The sequence below is a fragment of the Panulirus ornatus genome, chromosome 10 (assembly GCF_036320965.1).
Source record: "Panulirus ornatus isolate Po-2019 chromosome 10, ASM3632096v1, whole genome shotgun sequence".
NCBI classification, from domain to species: Eukaryota; Metazoa; Arthropoda; class Malacostraca; order Decapoda; family Palinuridae; genus Panulirus; species Panulirus ornatus.
Window position 1 is genome coordinate 881,441 of NC_092233.1, and position 19,332 is coordinate 900,772.

A 19,332-nucleotide genomic window follows, 5' to 3' on the forward strand; every position below is an offset into this window, starting at 1 on the left:
GAAGAAAGTTAAGAGTAAATGTGAATAAGAGCAAGGTTATTAGGGGATAGGGGAGCAAGAATACTTCCCACATATTCCCTGCATGTCGTAGAAGGCGACTAAAAGGGGAGGGAGCGGGGGGCTGGAAATCCTCCCCTCTCGTTTTTTTTTTAATTTTCCAAAAGAAGGAACAGAGAATTGGGCCAGGTGAGGGTAGTCCCTCAAAGGCTCAGTCCTCTGTTCTTAACGCTACCTCGCTAATGCGGGAAATGGCGAATAGTTTGAAAGAAAAGAAAGAAAAAGGGTTGAGGGTCAAGTCAATTGGGAGGTGAGTTTGAATGGAGAAAAACTGGAGGAAGTGAAGTGTTTTAGATATCTGGGAGTGGATCTGGCAGCGGATGGAACCATGGAAGCGGAAGTGGATCATAGGGTGGGGGAGGGGGCGAAAATTCTGGGGGCCTTGAAGAATGTGTGGAAGTCGAGAACATTATCTCGGAAAGCAAAAATGGGTATGTTTGAAGGAATAGTGGTTCCAACAATGTTGTATGGTTGCGAGGCGTGGGCTATGGATAGCGTTGTGCGCAGGAGGATGGATGTGCTGGAAATGAGATGTTTGAGGACAATGTGTGGTGTGAGGTGGTTTGATCGAGTAAGTAACGTAAGGGTAAGAGAGATGTGTGGAAATAAAAAGAGTGTGGTTGAGAGAGCAGAAGAGGGTGTTTTGAAGTGGTTTGGGCACATGGAGAGGATGAGTGAGGAAAGATTGACCAAGAGGATATATGTGTCGGAGGTGGAGGGAGCAAGGAGAAGAGGGAGACCAAATTGGAGGTGGAAAGATGGAGTGAAAAAGATTTTGTGTGATCGGGGCCTGAACATGCAGGAGGGTGAAAGGAGGGCAAGGAATAGAGTGAATTGGATCGATGTGGTATACCGGGGTTGACGTGCTGTCAGTGGATTGAATCAAGGCATGTGAAGCGTCTGGGGTAAACCATGGAAGGCTGTGTAGGTATGTATATTTGCGTGTGTGGACGTATGTATATACATGTGTATGGGGGGGGTTGGGCCATTTCTTTCGTCTGTTTCCTTGCGCTACCTCGCAAACGCGGGAGAAAGCGACAAAGTATAAAAAAAAAAAAAAAAATATTTTTTTTTTTTTTCAAACTATTTGCCATTTCCCGCGTTAGCGAGGTAGCGTTAAGAACAGAGGACTGGGCCTTTTTTGGAATATCCTCACTTGGCCCCCTCTGTTCCTTCTTTTGGAAAATTAAAAAAAAAAAAAAAACGAGAGGGGAGGATTTCCAGCCCCCAGCTCCCTCCCCTTTTAGTCGCCTTCTACGACACGCAGGGAATACGTGGGAAGTATTCTTAATCCCCTATCCCCAGGGATATATATATATATATATATATATATATATATATATATATATATATATATATATATATATATATATATATATATATATCTTTTTTTCTTTCATACTATTCGCCATTTCCCGCATTAGCGAGGTAGCGTTAAGAACAGAGGACTGGGCCTTAGAGGGAATATCCTCACCTGGCCCCCTTCTCTGTTCCTTCTTTTGGAAAATTAAGAAAAAAAAAAAAACGAGAGGGGAGGATTTCCAGCCACCCGCTCCCTCCCCTTTTAGTCGCCTTCTACGACACGCAGGGAATACGTGGGAAGTATTCTTTCTCCCCTATCCCCAGGGATAATATATATATATATATATATATATATATATATATATATATATATATATATATATATATATATATCTTTCTTTCATACTATTCGCCATTTCCCGCATTAGCAAGGTAGTGTTAAGAACAGAGGACTGGGCCTTTGAGGGAATATCCTCACCTGGCCCACCTTCTCTGTTCCTTCTTATATATATGTATATATATATATATATATATATATATATATATTTTTTTTTTTTTTTTTTTTTATACTTTGTCGCTGTCTCCCGCGTTTGCGAGGTAGCGCAAGGAAACAGACAAAAGAAATGGCCCAACCCCCCCCCATACACATGTACATACACACGTCCACACACGGAAATATACATACCTACACAGCTTTCCATGGTTTACCCCGGACGCTTCACATGCCTTGATTCAATCCACTGACAGCACGTCAACCCCTGTATACCACATCGCTCCAATTCACTCTATTCCTTGCCCTCCTTTCACCCTCCTGCATGTTCAGGCCCCGATCACACAAAATCCTTTTCACTCCATCTTTCCACCTCCAATTTGGTCTCCCTCTTCTCCTCGATCCCTCCACCTCCGACACATATATCCTCTTGGTCAATCTTTCCTCACTCATTCTCTCCATGTGCCCAAACCATTTCAAAACACCCTCTTCTGCTCTCTCAACCACGCTCTTTTTATTTCCACACATCTCTCTTACCCTTACGTTACTTACTCGATCAAACCACCTCACACCACACATTGTCCTCAAACATCTCATTTCCAGCACATCCATCCTCCTGCGCACAACTCTATCCATAGCCCACGCCTCGCAACCATACAACATTGTTGGAACTACTATTCCTTCAAACATACCCATTTTTGCTTTCCGGGATAATGTTCTCGACTTCCACACATTTTTCAAGGCTCCCAAAATTTTCGCCCCCTCCCCCACCCTATGATCCACTTCCGCTTCCATGGTTCCATCCGCTGACAGATCCACTCCCAGATATCTAAAACACTTCACTTCCTCCAGTTTTTCACCATTCAAACTCACCTCCCAATTGACTTGACCCTCAACCCTACTGTACCTAATAACCTTGCTCTTATTCACATTTACTCTTAACTTTCTTCTTCCACACACTATATATATATATATATATATATATATATATATATATATATATAGTGATGGGTGATTTGAATGCAAAGGTGAGTAATGTGGCAGTTGAGGGTATACATGGGGTGTTCAGTGTTGTAAATGGAAATGTTGAAGAGCTTGTAGATTTATGTGCTGAAAAAGGACTGGTGATTGGGAATACCTGGTTTGAAAAGCGAGATATACATAAGTATACGTATGTAAGTAGTAGAGATGGCCAGAGAGCGTCCCCCGCATTAGCGAGGTAGCGGAAGGAAACAGACGAAAGAATGGCCCAACCCACCCACATACATATACACATCTATACATTTCAACGTATACTTTTTTTTCTTTCATATTATTCACCATTTCCCGCGTCAGCAAGGTAGCGACAAGAACAGAGGACTGGGCCTCTGAGGGAACATCCTCACCTGGCCTCATTCTCTGTTCCTTCTTTTGGAAAATTAAAAAAAACCAGAGGGGAGGATTTCCAGCCCCCCGCTCCCTCCCCTTTTAGTCGCCTTCTACGACACGCAGGGAATACGTGGGAAGTATTCTTTCTCCCCTATTTTGCTTTGTCGCTGTCTCCCGCGTTTGCGAGGTAGCGCAAGGAAACAGACGAATGAAATGGCCCAACCCACCCCCATAGACATGTATATACATACACGTCCACACACGCAAATATACATACCTATACATCTCAATGTACACATATATATACACACACAGACACATACATATATACCTATGCACACAATTCACACTCTCTGCCCTTACCCATTCCCATCGCCACCTTGCCACACATGGAATACCATCCCCCTCCCCCCTCATGTGTGCGAGGTGGCGCTCGGAAAAGACAACAAAGGCCCCATTCGTTCACACTCAGTCTCTAGCTGTTATGCAATAATGCCCGAAACCACAGCTCCCTTTCCACATCCAGGCCCCACTAAACTTTCCATGGTTTACCCCAGACGCTTCACATGCCCTGATTCAATCCACTGACAGTAGGTCAACCCCGGTATACCACATCAATCCAATTCACTCTATTCCTTGCCCGCCTTTCACCCTCCTGCATGTTCAGGCCCCGATCACTCAAAATCTTTTTCACTCCATCTTTCCACCTCCAATTTGGTCTCCCACTTCTCCTCGTTCCCTCCACGTCCGACACATATATCCTCTTGGTCAATCTTTCCTCACTCATTCTCTCCATGTGCCCAAACCATTTCAAAACACCCTCTTCTGCTCTCTCAACCACACTCTTTTTATTTCCACACATCTCTCTTACCCTTACATTACTTACTCGATCAAACCACCTCACACCACACATTGTCCTCAAACATCTCATTTCCAGCACATCCATCCTCCTGCGCACAACTCTATCCATAGCCCACGCCTCGCAACCATACAACATTGTTGGAACCACTATTCCTTCAAACATACCCATTTTTGCTTTCCGAGATAATGTTCTCGACTTCCACAAATTCTTCAAGGCTCCCAGGATTTTCGCCCCCTTCCCCACCCTATAATTCACTTCCGCTTCCATGGTTCCATCCGCTGCCAGATCCACTCCCAGATATCTAAAACACTTTACTTCCTCCAGTTTTTCTCCATTCAAACTTACCTCCCAATTGACTTGACCCTCAACCCTACTGTACCTAATAACCTTGCTCTTATTCACATTTACTCTTAACTCTCTTCTTTCACACACTTTACCAAACTCAGTCACCAGCTTCTGCAGTTTCTCACATGAATCAGCCACCAGTGCTGTATCATCAGCGAACAACAACTGACTCACTTCCCAAGCTCTTTCATCCACAACAGACTTCATACTTGTCCCTTTTTCCAAAACTCTTGCATTCACATCCCTAACAACCCCATCCATAAACAAATTAAACAACCATGGAGACATCACACACCCCTGCCGCAAACCTACATTCACTGAGAACCAATCACTTTCCTCTCTTCCTGCACGTACACATGCCTTACATCCTCGATAAAAACTTTTCAATGCTTCTAACAACTTGCCTCCCACCCCATATATTCTTAATACCTTCCACAAAGCATCTCTATCAACTCTATCATATGCCTTCTCCAGATCCATAAATGCTACATACAAATCCATTTGCTTTTCTAAGTATTTCTCACATACATTCTTCAAAGCAAACACCTGATCCACACATCCTCTACCACTTCTGAAACCATACTGCTCTTCCCCAATCTGATGCTCTGTACATGCCTTCACCCTCTCAATCAATACCCTCCCATATAATTTACCAGGAATACTCATCAAACTTATACCTTTGTAATTTGAGCACTCACTCTTATCCCCCTTGCCTTTGTACAATGGCACTATGCACGCATTCCGCCAATCCTCAGGCACCTCACCATGGTCATACATACATTAAATAACCTTACCAACCAGTCAACAATACAGTCACCCCCTTTTTTAATAGATTCCACTGCAATACCATCCAAACCTGCTGCCTTGCCGGCTTTCATCTTCCGCAAAGCTTTTACTACCTCTTCTCTGTTTACCAAATGATTTTCCCTAACCCTCTCACTTTGCACACCACCTCGACCAAAACACCCTATATCTGCCATTCTATCATCAAACACATTCAACAAACCTTCAAAATACTCACTCCATCTCCTTCTCACATCACCACTACTTGTTATCACCTCCCCATTTGCGCCCTTCACTGAAGTTCCCATTTGCTCCCTTGTCTTACGCACTTTATTTACCTCCTTCCAGAACATCTTTTTATTCTCCCTAAAATTTAATGATACTCTCTCACCCCAACTCTCATTTGCCCTTTTTTTCACCTCTTGCACCTTTCTCTTGACCTCCTGTCTCTTTCTTTTATACATCTCCCACTCAATTGCATTTTTTCCCTGCAAAAATCGTCCAAATGCCTCTCTCTTCTCTTTCACTAATAATCTTACTTCATCATCCCACCACTGACTACCCTTTCTAATCAACCCACCTCCCACTCTTCTCATGCCACAAGCATCTTTTGCGCAATCATCACTGATTCCCTAAATACATCCCATTCCTCCCCCACTCCCCTTACTTCCATTGTTCTCACCTTTTTCCATTCTGTACTCAGTCTCTCCTGGTACTTCCTCACACAAGTCTCCTTCTCAAGCTCACTTACTCTCACCACCCTCTTCACCCCAACATTCACTCTTCTTTTCTGAAAACCCATACAAATCTTCACCTTAGCCTCCACAAGTTAATGATCAGACATCCCTCCAGTTGCACCTCTCAGCACATTAACATCCAAAAGTCTCTCTTTCGCGCGCCTGTCAATTAACACGTAATCCAATAACGCTCTCTGGCCATCTCTCCTACTTACATAAGTATACTTATGTATATCTCGCTTTTTAAACCAGGTATTCCCAATCACCAGTCCTTTTTCAGCACATAAATCTACAAGCTCTTCACCATTTCCATTTACAACACTGAACACCCCATGTATACCAATTTTTCCCTCAACTGCCACATTACTCACCTTTGCATTCAAATCACCCATCACTATAACCCGGTCTCGTGCATCAAAACCACTAACACACTCATTCAGTTGCTCCCAAAACACTTGCCTCTCATGATCTTTCTTCTCATGCCCAGGTGCATATGCACCAATAATCACCCATCTCTCTCCATCAACTTTCAGTTTTACCCATATTAATCAAGAATTTACTTTCTTACATTCTATCACATACTCCCACAACTGTTTCAGGAGTAGTGCTACTCCTTCCCTTGCTCTTGTCCTCTCACTAACCCCTGACTTTACTCCCAAGACATTCCCAAACCACTCTTCCCCTTTACCCTTGAGCTTCGTTTCACTTAGAGCCAAAGCATCCAGGTTCCTTTCCTCAAACATACTACCTATCTCTTCTTTTTTCACATCTTGGTTACATCCACACACATTTAGACACCCCAGTCTGAGCCTTCGAGGAGGATGAGCACTCCCCACGTGACTCCTTCTTCTGTGTCCCATTTTAGAAAGTTAAAAATACAAGGAGGGGAGGATTTCTGGCCCCCCGCTCCCATCCCCTCTAGTCGCCTTCTACGACAAGCTTTGAAGAATGTATGTGAGAAATACTTAGAAAATAGACTGACTTGTATGTAGCATTTATGGATCTCAAGAAGGCATGTGGTAGAGTTGATAGAGATGCTTTGTGGAAGGTATTAAGAGTATATGGTGTGGGATGTAAGTTGCTAGGAGCAATGAAAAGTTTTTATCAAGGATGTAAGGTATGTCTGCGAGTAGGAAGAGAGGAAAGTGATTGGTTCCGAGTGAATGTCGGTTTGTGGCAGGGGTGTGTGAATTCTCCATGGTTGTTTAATTTGTTTATGAATGGAGTTGTTAGGAGGTGAATGCAAGAGTTTTGGAGAGAGGAGCAAATGATTTGGATGAGAAACTCCAGAAGTTGGTGACGAGTTTGGTAAAGTGTGTAAAAGAAGAAAGCTGAGAGTAAATGTGAATAAGAGCAAGATTATTAGGTTCAATGGGGTTGAGGGACAAGTCAGTTGGTAGGTAAGTTTGAATGGAGAAAAACTGGAGGAAGTGAAGTGTTTTATACACCTGGGAGTGGAATTAGCAGCGGATGGAACCATGGAAGTGGAAGTGAGTCTCAAGGTGGGGGAGGGGGCAAAAGTTCTGGAGGAAGTGAACTGTTTTAGATATCTGGGAGTGGATTTGGCAGCGGATGGAGCCATGGAAGCAGAAGTGAGTCACAGGGTAGGGGAGGGGGCAAAGGTTATGGGAGCGTTGAAGAATGTGTGGAAGGCGAGAACATTATCTTGGAAAGCAAAAATGAGTATGTATGGTTCCAACAATATTATATGGTTGTGAGGCATGGGCGATAGATAGGGGAGGGTGGATGTGTTGGAAATGAGATGTTTGAGGACAATATGTGGTGTGAGGTGGTTTGATTGAGTAAGTAATGAAAGGGTAAGAGAGATGTGTGGTAATAAAAAGAGTGTGGTTGAGAGAGCAGAAGAGGGTATATTGAAATGGCTTGGTCACATGGAGAGAATGAATGTGGAAAGATTGACAATGAGGATATATGTGTCAGAGGTGGAGGGAACGAGGAGAAGTAGGAGACCAAATTGGAGGTGGAAGGATGGAGTGAAAAAGATTTTGAGCGATCGGGGCCTGAACATACAGGAGGGTGAAACACGTACAAGGAATAGAGTGAATTGGAATGATGTGGTACACTGGGGTTGACATGCTGTCAGTGGATTGAACCAGGCATGTGAAGCATCTGGGGTAAACCATGGAAAGCGACAAAGTATAAAAAAAAAAAAAAAAAATATTTTTTTTTTTTTTCAAACTATTTGCCATTTCCCGCGTTAGCGAGGTAGCGTTTAAGAACAGAGGACTGGGCCTTTTTTGGAATATCCTCACTTGGCCCCCTCTGTTCCTTCTTTTGGAAAATTAAAAAAAAAAAAAAAAACGAGAGGGGAGGATTTCCAGCCCCCCGCTCCCTCCCCTTTTAGTCGCCTTATACGACACGCAGGGAATACGTGGGAAGTATTCTTAATCCCCTATCCCCAGGGATATATATATATATAATATAATATATATATATATAATATATATATAATATATAATATATATATTATATATATAATATATATATATATATCTTTTTTTCTTTCATACTATTCGCCATTTCCCGCATTAGCGAGGTAGCGTTAAGAACAGAGGACTGGGCCTTTGAGGGAATATCCTCACCTGGCCCCCTTCTCTGTTCCTTCTTTTGGAAAATTAAGAAAAAAAAAAAAACGAGAGGGGAGGATTTCCAGCCACCCGCTCCCTCCCCTTTTAGTCGCCTTCTACGACACGCAGGGAATACGTGGGAAGTATTCTTTCTCCCCTATCCCCAGGGATAATATATATATATATATATATATATATATATATATATATATATATATATATATATATATATATATATCTTTCTTTCATACTATTCGCCATTTCCCGCATTAGCAAGGTAGTGTTAAGAACAGAGGACTGGGCCTTTGAGGGAATATCCTCACCTGGCCCACCTTCTCTGTTCCTTCTTATATATATGTATATATATATATATATATATATATATATATATATATATTTTTTTTTTTTTTTTTTTATACTTTGTCGCTGTCTCCCGCGTTTGCGAGGTAGCGCAAGGAAACAGACAAAAGAAATGGCCCAACCCCCCCCCATACACATGTACATACACACGTCCACACACGGAAATATACATACCTACACAGCTTTCCATGGTTTACCCCGGACGCTTCACATGCCTTGATTCAATCCACTGACAGCACGTCAACCCCTGTATACCACATCGCTCCAATTCACTCTATTCCTTGCCCTCCTTTCACCCTCCTGCATGTTCAGGCCCCGATCACACAAAATCCTTTTCACTCCATCTTTCCACCTCCAATTTGGTCTCCCTCTTCTCCTCGATCCCTCCACCTCCGACACATATATCCTCTTGGTCAATCTTTCCTCACTCATTCTCTCCATGTGCCCAAACCATTTCAAAACACCCTCTTCTGCTCTCTCAACCACGCTCTTTTTATTTCCACACATCTCTCTTACCCTTACGTTACTTACTCGATCAAACCACCTCACACCACACATTGTCCTCAAACATCTCATTTCCAGCACATCCATCCTCCTGCGCACAACTCTATCCATAGCCCACGCCTCGCAACCATACAACATTGTTGGAACTACTATTCCTTCAAACATACCCATTTTTGCTTTCCGGGATAATGTTCTCGACTTCCACACATTTTTCAAGGCTCCCAAAATTTTCGCCCCCTCCCCCACCCTATGATCCACCTCCGCTTCCATGGTTCCATCCGCTGACAGATCCACTCCCAGATATCTAAAACACTTCACTTCCTCCAGTTTTTCACCATTCAAACTCACCTCCCAATTGACTTGATCCTCAACCCTACTGTACCTAATAACCTTGCTCTTATTCACATTTACTCTTAACTTTCTTCTTCCACACACTATATATATATGTATATATATATATATATATATATATATATATATATATATATATATATATATATATATATAGTGATGGGTGATTTGAATGCAAAGGTGAGTAATGTGGCAGTTGAGGGTATACATGGGGTGTTCAGTGTTGTAAATGGAAATGTTGAAGAGCTTGTAGATTTATGTGCTGAAAAAGGACTGGTGATTGGGAATACCTGGTTTGAAAAGCGAGATATACATAAGTATACGTATGTAAGTAGTAGAGATGGCCAGATAGCGTCCCCCGCATTAGCGAGGTAGCGCAAGGAAACAGACGAAAGAATGGCCCAACCCACCCACATACATATACACATCTATACATTTCAACGTATACTTTTTTTTCTTTCATATTATTCACCATTTCCCGCGTCAGCAAGGTAGCGACAAGAACAGAGGACTGGGCCTCTGAGGGAACATCCTCACCTGGCCTCATTCTCTGTTCCTTCTTTTGGAAAATTAAAAAAAACCAGAGGGGAGGATTTCCAGCCCCCCGCTCCCTCCCCTTTTAGTCGCCTTCTACGACACGCAGGGAATACGTGGGAAGTATTCTTTCTCCCCTATTTTGCTTTGTCGCTGTCTCCCGCGTTTGCGAGGTAGCGCAAGGAAACAGACGAATGAAATGGCCCAACCCACCCCCATAGACATGTATATACATACACGTCCACACACGCAAATATACATACCTATACATCTCAATGTACACATATATATACACACACAGACACATACATATATACCTATGCACACAATTCACACTCTCTGCCCTTACCCATTCCCATCGCCACCTTGCCACACATGGAATACCATCCCCCTCCCCCCTCATGTGTGCGAGGTGGCGCTCGGAAAAGACAACAAAGGCCCCATTCGTTCACACTCAGTCTCTAGCTGTTATGCAATAATGCCCGAAACCACAGCTCCCTTTCCACATCCAGGCCCCACTAAACTTTCCATGGTTTACCCCAGACGCTTCACATGCCCTGATTCAATCCACTGACAGTAGGTCAACCCCGGTATACCACATCAATCCAATTCACTCTATTCCTTGCCCGCCTTTCACCCTCCTGCATGTTCAGGCCCCGATCACTCAAAATCTTTTTCACTCCATCTTTCCACCTCCAATTTGGTCTCCCACTTCTCCTCGTTCCCTCCACCTCCGACACATATATCCTCTTGGTCAATCTTTCCTCACTCATTCTCTCCATGTGCCCAAACCATTTCAAAACACCCTCTTCTGCTCTCTCAACCACACTCTTTTTATTTCCACACATCTCTCTTACCCTTACATTACTTACTCGATCAAACCACCTCACACCACACATTGTCCTCAAACATCTCATTTCCAGCACATCCATCCTCCTGCGCACAACTCTATCCATAGCCCACGCCTCGCAACCATACAACATTGTTGGAACCACTATTCCTTCAAACATACCCATTTTTGCTTTCCGAGATAATGTTCTCGACTTCCACAAATTCTTCAAGGCTCCCAGGATTTTCGCCCCCTTCCCCACCCTATAATTCACTTCCGCTTCCATGGTTCCATCCGCTGCCAGATCCACTCCCAGATATCTAAAACACTTTACTTCCTCCAGTTTTTCTCCATTCAAACTTACCTCCCAATTGACTTGACCCTCAACCCTACTGTACCTAATAACCTTGCTCTTATTCACATTTACTCTTAACTCTCTTCTTTCACACACTTTACCAAACTCAGTCACCAGCTTCTGCAGTTTCTCACATGAATCAGCCACCAGTGCTGTATCATCAGCGAACAACAACTGACTCACTTCCCAAGCTCTTTCATCCACAACAGACTTCATACTTGTCCCTTTTTCCAAAACTCTTGCATTCACATCCCTAACAACCCCATCCATAAACAAATTAAACAACCATGGAGACATCACACACCCCTGCCGCAAACCTACATTCACTGAGAACCAATCACTTTCCTCTCTTCCTGCACGTACACATGCCTTACATCCTCGATAAAAACTTTTCAATGCTTCTAACAACTTGCCTCCCACCCCATATATTCTTAATACCTTCCACAAAGCATCTCTATCAACTCTATCATATGCCTTCTCCAGATCCATAAATGCTACATACAAATCCATTTGCTTTTCTAAGTATTTCTCACATACATTCTTCAAAGCAAACACCTGATCCACACATCCTCTACCACTTCTGAAACCATACTGCTCTTCCCCAATCTGATGCTCTGTACATGCCTTCACCCTCTCAATCAATACCCTCCCATATAATTTACCAGGAATACTCATCAAACTTATACCTTTGTAATTTGAGCACTCACTCTTATCCCCCTTGCCTTTGTACAATGGCACTATGCACGCATTCCGCCAATCCTCAGGCACCTCACCATGGTCATACATACATTAAATAACCTTACCAACCAGTCAACAATACAGTCACCCCCTTTTTTAATAGATTCCACTGCAATACCATCCAAACCTGCTGCCTTGCCGGCTTTCATCTTCCGCAAAGCTTTTACTACCTCTTCTCTGTTTACCAAATGATTTTCCCTAACCCTCTCACTTTGCACACCACCTCGACCAAAACACCCTATATCTGCCATTCTATCATCAAACACATTCAACAAACCTTCAAAATACTCACTCCATCTCCTTCTCACATCACCACTACTTGTTATCACCTCCCCATTTGCGCCCTTCACTGAAGTTCCCATTTGCTCCCTTGTCTTACGCACTTTATTTACCTCCTTCCAGAACATCTTTTTATTCTCCCTAAAATTTAATGATACTCTCTCACCCCAACTCTCATTTGCCCTTTTTTTCACCTCTTGCACCTTTCTCTTGACCTCCTGTCTCTTTCTTTTATACATCTCCCACTCAATTGCATTTTTTCCCTGCAAAAATCGTCCAAATGCCTCTCTCTTCTCTTTCACTAATAATCTTACTTCATCATCCCACCACTGACTACCCTTTCTAATCAACCCACCTCCCACTCTTCTCATGCCACAAGCATCTTTTGCGCAATCATCACTGATTCCCTAAATACATCCCATTCCTCCCCCACTCCCCTTACTTCCATTGTTCTCACCTTTTTCCATTCTGTACTCAGTCTCTCCTGGTACTTCCTCACACAAGTCTCCTTCTCAAGCTCACTTACTCTCACCACCCTCTTCACCCCAACATTCACCCTTCTTTTCTGAAAACCCATACAAATCTTCACCTTAGCCTCCACAAGTTAATGATCAGACATCCCTCCAGTTGCACCTCTCAGCACATTAACATCCAAAAGTCTCTCTTTCGCGCGCCTGTCAATTAACACGTAATCCAATAACGCTCTCTGGCCATCTCTCCTACTTACATAAGTATACTTATGTATATCTCGCTTTTTAAACCAGGTATTCCCAATCACCAGTCCTTTTTCAGCACATAAATCTACAAGCTCTTCACCATTTCCATTTACAACACTGAACACCCCATGTATACCAATTTTTCCCTCAACTGCCACATTACTCACCTTTGCATTCAAATCACCCATCACTATAACCCGGTCTCGTGCATCAAAACCACTAACACACTCATTCAGTTGCTCCCAAAACACTTGCCTCTCATGATCTTTCTTCTCATGCCCAGGTGCATATGCACCAATAATCACCCATCTCTCTCCATCAACTTTCAGTTTTACCCATATTAATCAAGAATTTACTTTCTTACATTCTATCACATACTCCCACAACTGTTTCAGGAGTAGTGCTACTCCTTCCCTTGCTCTTGTCCTCTCACTAACCCCTGACTTTACTCCCAAGACATTCCCAAACCACTCTTCCCCTTTACCCTTGAGCTTCGTTTCACTTAGAGCCAAAGCATCCAGGTTCCTTTCCTCAAACATACTACCTATCTCTTCTTTTTTCACATCTTGGTTACATCCACACACATTTAGACACCCCAGTCTGAGCCTTCGAGGAGGATGAGCACTCCCCACGTGACTCCTTCTTCTGTGTCCCATTTTAGAAAGTTAAAAATACAAGGAGGGGAGGATTTCTGGCCCCCCGCTCCCATCCCCTCTAGTCGCCTTCTACGACAAGCTTTGAAGAATGTATGTGAGAAATACTTAGAAAATAGACTGACTTGTATGTAGCATTTATGGATCTCAAGAAGGCATGTGGTAGAGTTGATAGAGATGCTTTGTGGAAGGTATTAAGAGTATATGGTGTGGGATGTAAGTTGCTAGGAGCAATGAAAAGTTTTTATCAAGGATGTAAGGTATGTCTGCGAGTAGGAAGAGAGGAAAGTGATTGGTTCCGAGTGAATGTCGGTTTGTGGCAGGGGTGTGTGAATTCTCCATGGTTGTTTAATTTGTTTATGAATGGAGTTGTTAGGAGGTGAATGCAAGAGTTTTGGAGAGAGGAGCAAATGATTTGGATGAGAAACTCCAGAAGTTGGTGACGAGTTTGGTAAAGTGTGTAAAAGAAGAAAGCTGAGAGTAAATGTGAATAAGAGCAAGATTATTAGGTTCAATGGGGTTGAGGGACAAGTCAGTTGGTAGGTAAGTTTGAATGGAGAAAAACTGGAGGAAGTGAAGTGTTTTATACACCTGGGAGTGGAATTAGCAGCGGATGGAACCATGGAAGTGGAAGTGAGTCTCAAGGTGGGGGAGGGGGCAAAAGTTCTGGAGGAAGTGAACTGTTTTAGATATCTGGGAGTGGATTTGGCAGCGGATGGAGCCATGGAAGCAGAAGTGAGTCACAGGGTAGGGGAGGGGCAAAGGTTATGGGAGCGTTGAAGAATGTGTGGAAGGCGAGAACATTATCTTGGAAAGCAAAAATGAGTATGTATGGTTCCAACAATATTATATGGTTGTGAGGCATGGGCGATAGATAGGGGAGGGTGGATGTGTTGGAAATGAGATGTTTGAGGACAATATGTGGTGTGAGGTGGTTTGATTGAGTAAGTAATGAAAGGGTAAGAGAGATGTGTGGTAATAAAAAGAGTGTGGTTGAGAGAGCAGAAGAGGGTATATTGAAATGGCTTGGTCACATGGAGAGAATGAATGTGGAAAGATTGACACTGAGGATATATGTGTCAGAGGTGGAGGGAACGAGGAGAAGTAGGAGACCAAATTGGAGGTGGAAGGATGGAGTGAAAAAGATTTTGAGCGATCGGGGCCTGAACATACAGGAGGGTGAAACACGTACAAGGAATAGAGTGAATTGGAATGATGTGGTACACTGGGGTTGACATGTTGTCAGTGGATTGAACCAGGGCATGTGAAGCATCTGGGGTAAACCATGGAAAGTTCTGTGGGGCCTGGATGTGGAAAGGGAGGATGTTTTGTCTTTTGAGTGAAATGAAGCTCAAGGGTCAAGGGGAAGAGTGGTTTGGGAATATTTTTGGAGTAAAGTCAGGGGTTGGTGAGAGGACAAGAGCAAAAGAAGGAGTAGCACTGCTCCTGAAACAGGAGTTGTGGGAGTATGTGATGAGTGTAAGAAAGTAAACTCTAGATTGATATGGGTAAAACTGAAAGTGGATGGAGAGAGATGGGTGAGTATTGGTGCATATGCACCTGGACATGAGAAGAAAGATCATGAGAGGCAAGTGTTTTGGGAGCAGCTGAGTCAGTGTGTTGGCAGTTTTGATGCACAAGACCGGGTTATAGTAATGGATGATTTGAATGCAAAGGTGAGTAATGTGGCAGTTAAGGAAATAATTGGTGTACATGGTGTGTTCAGTGTTATAAATGGAAATGGTGAAGAGCTTGTGGATTTGTGTGCTGAAAAAGGACTGGTTATTGGGAATACCTGGTTTAAACAGAGAGATTTATAGAAATGTACGTATGTAAGTAGGAGAGGTGGCCAGAGAGCATTATTGGATTTTGTGTTAATTGATAGGCGTGTGAAAGAGAGACTTTTGGATGTTAATGTGCTGAGAGGTGCAACTGGAGGGATGTCTGCTCATTATCTTGGAGAGGTGAAGGTGAAGATTTGTAGAGGTTTTCAGAAAAGAAGAGAAAATGTTGGGGTGAAGAGAATGGTGAGAGTAAGTGAGCTTGGGAAGGAGACTTGTGTGAGGAAGTACCAGGAGAGACTGAATGCAGAATGGAAAAAGGTGAGAGCAAAGGATGTAAGGGGAGTGGGGGAGGAATGGGATGTATTTAGGGAAGCAGTGATGGCTTGCGCAAAAGATGCTTGTGGCATGAGAAGCATGGGAGGTTTGTAGATTAGAAAGGGTAATGAGTGGTGGGATGAAGTAGTAAGATTATTAGTGAAAGAGAAGAGAGAGGCATTTGGATGATTTTTCAGAGAAGTAGTGCAAATGAGTGGGAGATGTATAAGAGAAAGAGGTAAGAGGTGAAGAGAGGTGCAAGAGGTGAAAAAGAGGGCACATGAGAGTTTCTTTCAGTTTCAGGGAGAATAAAAAGATGTTTTGGAAGGACAAGAGAACAAATGGGAACATCGGTAAAGGAGGCTAATGGGGAGGTAATGACAAGTTGTGATGATGTGAGAAGGAGATGGAGTGAGTATTTTGAGGGTTTGTTGAATGTGTTGGATGATAGAGTGGCAGATATTCGGTGTTTTGGTTGAGGTGGTGTGTGAAGTGAGAGGGGTTAAAAGCTTTGCGGAAGATGAAAGCCGGCAAGGCAGCAGGTTTGGGTGGTATTGTAGTGGAATTTATTAAAAAAGGGGGTGACTATGTTGTTGACTGGTTGGTGAGGATATTTAGTGTATGTATGGCTCATGGTGAATTGCAAAGGGGATAAAGATGTGTGTTCAAATTACAGAGGTATAAGTTTGTTGAGTATTCATGGGAAATAGTATGGGAGGGTATTGATTGAGAGGGTGAAGGCATGTACAGAGCATCAGATTGGGGAAGAGCTGTGTGGTTTCAGAAGTGGTAGAGGATATGTGGATCAGGTGTTTGCTTTGAAGAATGTATGTGAAAAATACTTAGAAAATCAAATTTGGATTTGGATTTAGCATTTATGGATCTGGAGAAGGCATGTGATAGAGTTGATAGAGATACTCTGTGGAAGGTATTAGTATTAAGAGTATATGGTGTGGGAGGCAAGTTGCTAGAAGCAAAGTTTTTATCGAGGATGTAAGGCATGTGTACAAGTAGGAAGGGAGGAAAGTGATTGGTTCCCAGTGAATGTTGGTTTGTGTCAGGGGTGTGTGATGTGTCCATTGTTGTTTAATTTGTTTATGGATGGGGTTATTAGGGAGGTGAATGGAAGAGTTTTGGAGAGAGGGGCAAGTATGCAGTCTGTTGTGGATTAGAGGGCTTGGGAAGTGAGTCAGTTGTTGTTCGATGATGATACAGCACTGGTGGCTGATTCGGATGAGAAACTTCAGAAGCTGGTGACTGAGTTTGGTAAAGTGTGTGAAAGAAGAAAGCTGAGAATAAATGCGAGTAACAGCAAGGTTATTAGGTATAGTAGGGTTGTGGGACAATTTAATTGGGAGGTAAGTTTGAATGGAGAAAAACTGGAGGAAGTGAAGTGTTTTAGATATCTGGGGGTGGATTTAACAGCTGATGGAACCATGGAAGCGGAAATGAGTCACTGGGTGGGCGAGGGGATAAGGGTTCTGGGAGAGTTGAAGAATGTGTGGAAGGCGAGAAAATTATCTAGGAAAGCAAAACTGGGTATGTTTGACGAATATAGTGGTTCCAACAGTGTTATATGGTTGCGAGGCATGGGCTATAGATAGGGTTGTTCGGAGGAGGGTGGATGTGTTGGAAATGAGATATTTGAGGACAGTATATGGTGTGAAGTGGTTTGATCGAGTAAATAAGGAAAGGGTAAGAGAGATGTGTGGTAATAAAAAGAGTTTGGTTGAAAGGAGAAGAGGGTATGTTGAAATGGTTTGGTCACATGGAGAGAATAATTGAGGAGAGATTGACAAAGAGAATATATGTGTCAGAGGTGGAGGAAATGAGAAGTGTAAGACCAAATTGGAGGTGGAAGGATGGAGTGAAAGTGATTTTGAGCGATCGGGGCCTGAACATGCAGGAGGGTGAAAGGCGTGGTATACTGGATTCAATATGCTGTCAATGGATTGAACCAGGGCATGTGAAGCGTCTGGGATAAACCATGGAAACTTTTATGGGGCCTGGATGTGGAAAGGGAGCTGTGGTTTCAGTGTGAACGAATGTGGCCTTTGTTGTCTTTTCTTAGTGCAACCTCGCACGCATGTAGGGGGAGGGGAGGTGTCATTTCATGTGTGGCAGGGTGGCGATGGGAATGAATAAAGTCAGCAAGTATGAATGATGTACATGTGATTATACATATATGTCTGTGTATGTATATGTATGTATATGTTGAAATGTTTTGGTATGTATATATGCGTGTGTGAACGTGTATGTATATACATTTATATATGAGTGGGTTGGGCCATTCTTTCGTCCGTTTCCTTGCGCTACTTCGCTAACGCGGGAGACAGCAACAAAGTATAATAATGATGATAATAAAATTTAATTTAAATTTCTAGCAGTCCATGCTATATTTTAGACACATGGGAGATGTATGATCAGTGGGATAGAGGTGTGTTGATGAATTGTCATTACGTGGCCATGGTTGGTCCAGCAAAATTGTTAATCCGGGAATGCTTTGGAACCAAGAGTGCCAGAAAACGGTGGTGTACCTGTTCTTGCTAGCCTTTATCCATTCCTGGCACTACCCCATCCCACAGGAAACAGCATTGCTGCCCCCTGGTTCAGCGAGGTAGCACCAGGAAAACAGACAAAATAAGGCCACATTTGCTCACTCTCAGTCTTTAGCTGTCATTTGTAATGCACTGAAACTACAACTTCCTATACACATCCAGGCCCCTCATACCTTTCCATGGTTTACCCCAGATGTTTCTGTAGGTGCTACCAGACTCTGCCTCAAAAAGGTTACACCACAAGTGAACTGTCACCTTCAATGAGGCTTTATTATTGGGAGGATAGTCTTGTCAAAGAACTTTGCACTCCGCAGGTGTCTATACATCCCTGTCTTGGGCTGCACGCACCTTTAGAAGGGTCATTGGTAATACCAGGACTCAATCACAGATTTTGGTCCAGGGCTAATTATGAATAAGATAGAATATCTACCTTTACAAATATTTAATGGAGACAACAATTCAAATTATCCTGGAGAATTTACTTATATGATGGAAGCTAACATCGATTGCTTTCTTCACTCTTCCTGCCCCAGTCTAAATATCCAGGTGACTTATGGTGCCATTATATTTTTTCTTATTTTGGTTAAGGTGGCACAAGAGGCAATTGAGGCCGAGAGAGAGAGAGAGAGAGAGAGAGAGAGAGAGAGAGAGAGAGAGAGAGAGAGAGAGAGAGAATCATTAATGAGATGGCATTGACTAGGGCCTCAGTTGCCTGTGCCTTCTCAGGTGAAAAAAAGAAGAGAAATGGTACCTTAAGTCAGTTGAAAATTTAGACAGAGGTAGGGGGAGCGGAGAAATCATTTGATGTTAGCTACCATTATATA

The 19,332-nt window shown here is 43.0% G+C and overlaps 1 protein-coding gene across 1 annotated transcript in view; it reads left to right on the forward strand.

Annotated features, from left to right (window-relative positions):
* Positions 1 to 19,332, forward strand: part of LOC139750716 (zinc finger protein-like 1 homolog) — a 118,645-nt gene that overhangs the window by 78,448 nt on the left and 20,865 nt on the right. The gene's annotated exons all lie outside the window — the stretch shown is intronic.